This window comes from Aotus nancymaae, unplaced genomic scaffold, assembly GCF_030222135.1.
Source record: "Aotus nancymaae isolate 86718 unplaced genomic scaffold, 86718_ANA_hifiasm-v0.15.2.pri h1tg000057l, whole genome shotgun sequence".
Lineage (NCBI taxonomy): Eukaryota > Metazoa > Chordata > Mammalia > Primates > Aotidae > Aotus > Aotus nancymaae.
This window is the reverse complement of record NW_026988471.1, coordinates 22,193,326-22,200,592: the sequence shown is the minus strand read 5'-3', so window position 1 is coordinate 22,200,592 and position 7,267 is coordinate 22,193,326.

Sequence of the window (7,267 nt, the reverse complement as noted above, 5' to 3'; positions counted from 1 at the left end):
GCAAAACGACTTCAGCTTAACAGAGGTTAAAGCTGAGGAGCATATTTTAACAGGAGGTGTCACTCTGAATCATAATAGACGGTATTTATAAAATATATTTTTAGGTAACCTTTTTACAGAGCTTTATTAATCAGTCACAGGAGGTCGGGGATTATGGAAGTGGGACACTTTTATGGGTTGGCCAAGACTTTGTTATTGATAATGCAAAAAACTAAAGACAACAGCTGTCCCAGAAGGAGCTGGGCCTGAGAAGAGCGCACATTCCGGAGACATCAAAGGGTGGTCTTATTTAATTCGCAATAAATATGTCTTCAGAGGTTACAAATTGATGGAACAGAGGCTGCAGATGCAAGAAAAATAAATGTGCCCCACCTCTGCCCACTGCTCCTGTTTCTACAAGTTTTCAAATTCAGCTCACAGCCCTTAGCCCTCTTTAATGGAAAGGCTCACGGCATTCCATGCCAAGTGCCAAGGGGTAGGCAACCTGGCTGTTTGATCTGCATTCTATACTTGGCACCTGGCATAGGGTCTGGTGGGCAGGAGGCACCGAGAAATATTTATTGTACAAAAAAAACTTTCATTGAGGAAGAGATCTGGGCAAGGCGGGGAAAGATTGCAGAAAAATCACAAGAACAGAGGGATAGCAAAAAACACAGAGCACTACAGGCAGACTGCTTAACAGTCACGAGAGATGGTGCAAATGAAATAACGAAATCATTATTCAGTCTCTGATATGATTATACAAGGAGACAGAAAAAGCTGACGAAATAACTGCTTTAAAATGCATAATCTTCATCTTGTAAAAATAAAACCGGGATTTTGTAAAGAATGTATATCAGAGTTATACAAAACATCAAGACTATACAATTTATAGACAGATTTAAATGGAGCCTGCCTGGGGGTTTAAATAAAATCTATCCTACTAAGCATAAAAATAAAATTCTTTTTAAAACAATTACTCTGTGAAATAAAGAATAAACATACTCGTTTAATCTTTAACTAAGCTCATACTACAATATAATCCACTAAGTCCCCTCACTATGGGGCTGGAATGGGACACAGGAGGTGACAGGAGGGGAGGGGAGGGGACAGGCTGAGCTCTGAGGCAAGGCTGTGTCCAGATCCCGAGGGGCCAGGGCGGGAGGGTCAGGGGCCCAGCTTTCTCCTTGGGCAAGGGGAGCCAATTGAGGTCTTAAAGGAAGAACTGACTCAATCAAATGTGTATTTCAAAAGATGACCTACAGGTTAAAAGCCCCTAATGAAAAGAGTAGCCATCAGCTGATACAAATACAATGTAATTAGGCTAGGCTGTTCAAAGCAGACCTGGCCTCCTCATTTGCTGCTTTAATGGATATTTAGTCAGCAAGTGGACCTCGGGTCCCGGGTATGAAGCTCACTGCCCTGGTTTCAAATGCTGTAAAATCCCCTGGACACAGAAAGTCTCCTCAAATGCAGTTCCAAAACCTCCTCCCCCTTTTTAAAGGGTAAATGCAGGTTAAATAAAAAGTGCTGGAGTTTGTCCATTGTAGGTTACCAGTGAGCCTCAATTTTCTTCTTCAAAAAAAGAAAAAAATACCAAGTCTCTCTTAATTTATGATGTTGCTTTTTCTAAATATTCATATAAGGTACCTTTTCAAGGCACCGCCTGAAACTGAAAACATGCTGGTAATAAATCGTGTTTCTCTGGCTTAATTGAAGCCCAGCCTTAGCCAGGAGTCAGGGCTGCTGACTTCCATTTCTTAGGGTATCCAGAGAAGCAGAGCTCAGCGGGCGTCTTGGGGCTGCCAGGACCCGGCAGGGGCTCTGGCTCCAGGGGAAAGGTTCCCCCACCACACCCCCAGCAAGGACGTTCCTTCAAGGTGGGCTCTTTCCCCAGAATTCCCATATGGCAGGGAAGAAAATGCTGCTCTCACACTTCTATTTTCAATCGCATTTCTGAAAAGCCTTGATGTGGGAGATGCATTGTTAGCAAAGTCCCACAGCTTCAGGGGAATCCTGCCTGTCGGCCCTTGGCTGACAACAACCGCTGCATTTTTCTGTCACACAGGACAGGCAGTTCCCGGGCCGAAGAAGACACAGATCCTGTGACCTGGTGGCTGAGCCACGGTGGGGTTACGTCAACCAGCCGATCATGGTGGGGCCAGGGACCGTTTGCCAGACAATTTTCAGAGACACTGTCTACACCCTCAAGTCAATAAGAGAACATTGTAGGCATGGACAAGAAACGTTTTTTTAAAATTTACTTTTACTCTTTTTTTTTAAAAACGAAACATACACTCCTGTAAAAGGAGACAACACAGTTCTTGTTCTTTAGAAGTTTACGATCTCTCAGGGGAGGCAAACCCAGACCCAGACATGGAAAAGACATAAAAACACACAAAGAGACCACAGTCCTGGCATAAATGGAGTGGCTACGCAGAAGCACAGTTCAAGTGCTGGGGGGATGTGTGTGTGGGGAGGTGATCAGTCTTCAGAGTTCCCCAACAGCCCGCTTACTCTCCTAAAGTTCTAGCACCTGAGGATAGAAAGAACACTCCAAAAGCAAGCCAGTAAGTGTGTCAGCGTCGAGGGATGTAGTTTCCTTTACTCTATCCGGTGGCCTTTCTAAATGTGTTGGTGTCATTTTTATAGTTAACAATGTTATGCATTGCTGTACATGGGTACATAAGAGATGCTTCTAGAAAAAAGACAAACGGGGACAGTGGCTCCTTTCAATGAAGGCTGTGATTATGCTTAGAGTAAAAAATACTGAGGACACAAAGGAGGGGCCGACAGCATGAGTGTACCTGGCAGTCACCTGCCAGTGACATTTCCAGAACTGTTTCAGAGGCAGATGTCACTTTTCTCAGCTTCCTAACATGGTTTGGATGTGTGTCCCCTTCAAATCTCCTGCTGAAACGTGATCTCCAATGCTGGAGGTGGGGCCTGGTGGGAGGTGCTGGACGCTGGAGGCGGATCCCCTGTGAATGGCTCAGCCCCATCCCCTTGGTGATGACTGAGTTCTTGCTCAGTTCATGAGAGAGTTGGTTGTTTAAGTGTCAGGCATGGTGGCTCACACCTGGAATCCCAGCACTTTGGAGACTGCGGTGGGAGGATCACTTGGGCTCAGGAATTGGAGACCAGCCTGGGTAACATAATGAGACCCTATCTCTAAAAAACAAAAAAAAATTTTTTTTCTGGGCACAGTGGCACATGCTAGTGGTCCCAGATACTCAAGAGGCTGAGGTGGGAGGATCACTTGAGTGCAGGAGACTGAGGCATCAATAAGCTGTGATTGTACCACTGCACTCTAGACTAGGTGACAAAGCAAGCCCTGTTTCAAGAAGAAATACAAATAAAAGAGTGTGGCACCTCCCCCTCTCTCTTGCTCCCACTCTCGTCATGTGACAGCCTGCTCCCTCTTCACCTTCTGCCATGACTGGAAGCATCCCGAGGCCTCACCAGGAGCAGACGCCAGTGCCATGCCTCCTAGACACCCTACGGAAACATGAGTCAAATGAACTCCTTTCTTTGTAAACTACCAGCCTCAGGTGCTTCTTCATAGCAACTAAAGAGTGGACTAATACATTACCCAACAGCAGGCCTGTGCGCCAGCTTTCTGGGTCAGTGTTGGTCCCTTCTACTATTCCTGTTAACTTAAAGCCTGAGGAGTAAGATGGACTAATGTGCCTGTCCAAAATCCCTCTGTCCCCTACCTGGAGGACACTCACAAGGAACATCTGCTTTCACTGGGAGCTGGGGAGAAACACTTTCTATTCCCTTAAAGGCAGAACCTCGGAGCCTAAAGTGGGGCCATAGACTGCCTTGGGAAGAGGGGGATGCAGGAGGCTCTAGACTTGGGTGGGAGCTTGCAAGGCACATGCAGGCCTTCCCAGTCCCTATGACACCAGCGCAACCCACATGGGAAGAGCTGTGCATGCTGCTGTTGATGTTTGCTGTGGGAATGAAAACAAACAGGCAAGACTCCTCAAACACAGCTAGAAAGGCCTTGAGGGAACACAGGACAAGAAAGATGATGAGAACTCACATTCCCTGGGTTGCTACTGTGTTCCAGGCACAGCTCAAATCCAGCCTTTACATGTATTTACCCAGGGAGCTCTATGGGAGTGAGCACTGGAATTCTCTCTATATTAAGATGGGGAAACAGACACAGAGAGGTTAAGTCACTTACCTAAAAACACACAGCCAGTAGGCTGTGGAGCCAGGATTCAAACCCAGCCATCTGCCTTCAAAGACAGACTTTAAAAAATTTCCTTAGTTTATGCTAAGGGAAAGGATCAAGTCACAAAAGATCACATTGTTATATAATTCCACTGATAGCCATTGTCCAGAATAGGGAACTCTATAGACATAGAAAGTAGATCTGTCAGGAATCTGTTTCAGTGAAAAAGAAAAAACAACAGATTAGTGGTTGCCAGGGATTGGGTGAGGGGAAAATGGGGAATGATTGCTAATGGGTATGGGGTTTCTTTTTGAGATGATGAAAATGCTCTAATATAAGCCATAGTTGGGTTATATTAGCACGTACAGGGATGGTTGCACATATATGTGACTATATTAAAAACCACTGAATTGTATACCTTAGGTGGGTGAATTGTAGGGTATGTGAATTATTTCTCAAAAAAGCTGTTGTTATTATTATTACTAACTTAGTTAAAACACCTCTCCTGAGAAATGAACCAGGGAATACACAACTCTGCTTCCACGGGGGAGCTGGGGGGACAGTGCAACTTCTCTTCAAAGGGAAATGGATCCAAAAGAAAAATAGGAGGAATGTCCATTTTCTTAGAGTCTTTCAATATCGAAGCTGCCAACTGAACCATCAGGGCTGAAGCCTTGGGGGTAGCCCCTCGTGTTCTACAGAGAAGGGATCAGGGCCCTAAGGAACCCAGGATCCCAGCTGCAAGGACTACCTTGGTCTCCTGATCTGTCTCACAGCACAGCCACCAGAGAGCCCTGTAAGGTTATTAAATATGAATTAAGAAAACATAAGACGTGCGGGCCGAAATCTAAGCTACAGAAAAACAACCCTGACCCTGCACCTGATCCCATGAAGCGGGAGGAACCATCTCGGCCTGGCGGGGCGTCCTGCCCAGCTAAGCGGAATGATCTAGGAACTCTCGGGAGCATCACGCTCTGTCTCACCGAGAGGTGGGATGAAAACCCCCAAGGCCGGTGCTCCCATCATGATGGACTTGCTTCATGTTCCTCCACTTGTGTTCTGAATCGCGGAATTGTTTTCCGTGGTATTTGTCACAGTGAGGACATGAGCTTTTTAATTGGCAATCGAGCGTGCCGCTTGAGATGTCAAAAGACTGTCTTTGTTGAGAAGCAGCTCTGTTAAGCACATGCCCCACAAGTTAATGGCTGTGTCCCTGAGTCAGCTGGGGAGCCCTGGCTCGAGCACAGAACAAAGCCAGCCAAAAGAACAGATGATTTTATTTACGCAGAGCCTCGCTAGATAGCCCCCGGGTGCTGAATTCCACATTGGATTTAATGTGCAGGGTTCCAGAGGGCTTGGCTCTCCACGCCTCCCATCCCAGCAATGCTTTCCAAGGAGTTCAGTTGTGTGGGCAGTTGGAGAGGTTAAATATTGTGCCAAAGGTTCTCTAATTAGTTGATGACCCCAACTAATGGCCTCTCTGTATCCAGAGAGGTACAACTTTGAGGTACCCTTTGCACCATGACCTTGAGCATGACTGTGTGACTGGCTTTGGGAAAAGGCATGCACATTTCTACTTCCTCTTTCATTTCTCAGAAATTGCTATAAGAACATGCTGGCTGGGCTCACTGGAGGATGAGAAATCAGCCTACTTAGTGAGAGATCAGCCAGCTAACCCCACGCATGTGATGGGTCCCAGCCAAGATAAGTAGAGCCACCTAAGTGACTTGCAGCTGACCACCGATGCATGAGTGAACACAGCTGAGAAGGGAAGAACCAGCCAACCTACAGACCAGGCAAGCAATATTACATGTCTACTGTTTGAAGTCAGTGAATTTTGGGGTGGTTTGTTAGGGAGCATTGTTATATCAAAGGGTAAGAGATACACCCAGTCAATAGACATTAGATGGACACCATCGATCCCAGACCCAAAGGATTCAGATCCTAGCTCAAGAGTTCGCCTTGTACCATACAGACACATAGGCCAGAGCTGTAGACCTGCCTAAGAAACAGAATATGGAGAAGAGATGTTTGTCATGGGGTCCAGCCAGCCCCAGGCATGAGCTCACGGGATTCCTGGGAGGCAGTACACTTTACAGAGCTTAGATGCTGGGAACACACAGCCTGGCTTCAAATCCTGGTTCTACCACTTCCTAGGTAAGCTCTGGGAAGTTATTTAATGTGTGGGTCTGCAGATGGGCTTAATCAACATCCACTGGACCTTCCTCCCCATGTGCCTTCCTGTATGCCAAAGTTGGCAAAGTGACAACGACCTATTCCCGTGCACCTCCAGGTTCTAGATGTGTTTAAGATTCTGCCAAGCAGATGTGTTTGTGTACGCTTTGAGAGGCTAAGGAAATGAGGTGGAGGCCATAGGGCGGTAGATTCTGCCGTTCTGTGGCAAGCAGAGGCAAGGAAACCAGTCACCAGTTTTGCAGGTGCTCTGGAAAGCAGGGTGCAGGTGCAGCAGAAGGCATGCCAATTCTGGAGCCAACAGTCATGGTCACCTCTCCTGGTCCTCAGAAGGTGGCTGAGTGGGTGTTCCTAGGGTTGACGGTTCCTGTAATGGTATCCTACTTCCCAGCTTTCCTGACTGTGGAAGCGGCAATCTTGAGGTGTCCAGCCACGCAGTGCTCTATTGAGACTCATTCCTAGAAGCTGAGCCTCCATCCTGCTCCTCCGGGCCCTTCTAATGATTCTGGAAACTCCCAGTGCCCTCTATTCATCTCTTCTTAAACAGCTGGAGAGGTTTGTGTTTTCTGGCATCTGAACTGTAATAGATTCACTTAACCTGGATGGGCCTCTGTTTCCTCATGGGTAAAGGGATGGTGATATCAACTGCCTCAGAGGGTTGTCACAAGGATCTGATTAGATTATCCATACTGAGCACTTAGAACAGTGCCTGACATAAGGAAAGTGTTTCAATTTTATTATTCTTAGATTTGCAAATCCAGAAACCTGCTGGTGTCAGGGTACCTGGAGCTGACAAACTCTGGCGACTGGGACATCTAGTATATTCTGATCTGGGAGCCTCTTTCCTAGCTTGCATACATGTCCTGTGGATATTCCAGGAATGAGGAAGCCCTCAGTATGCTAACTGGACTT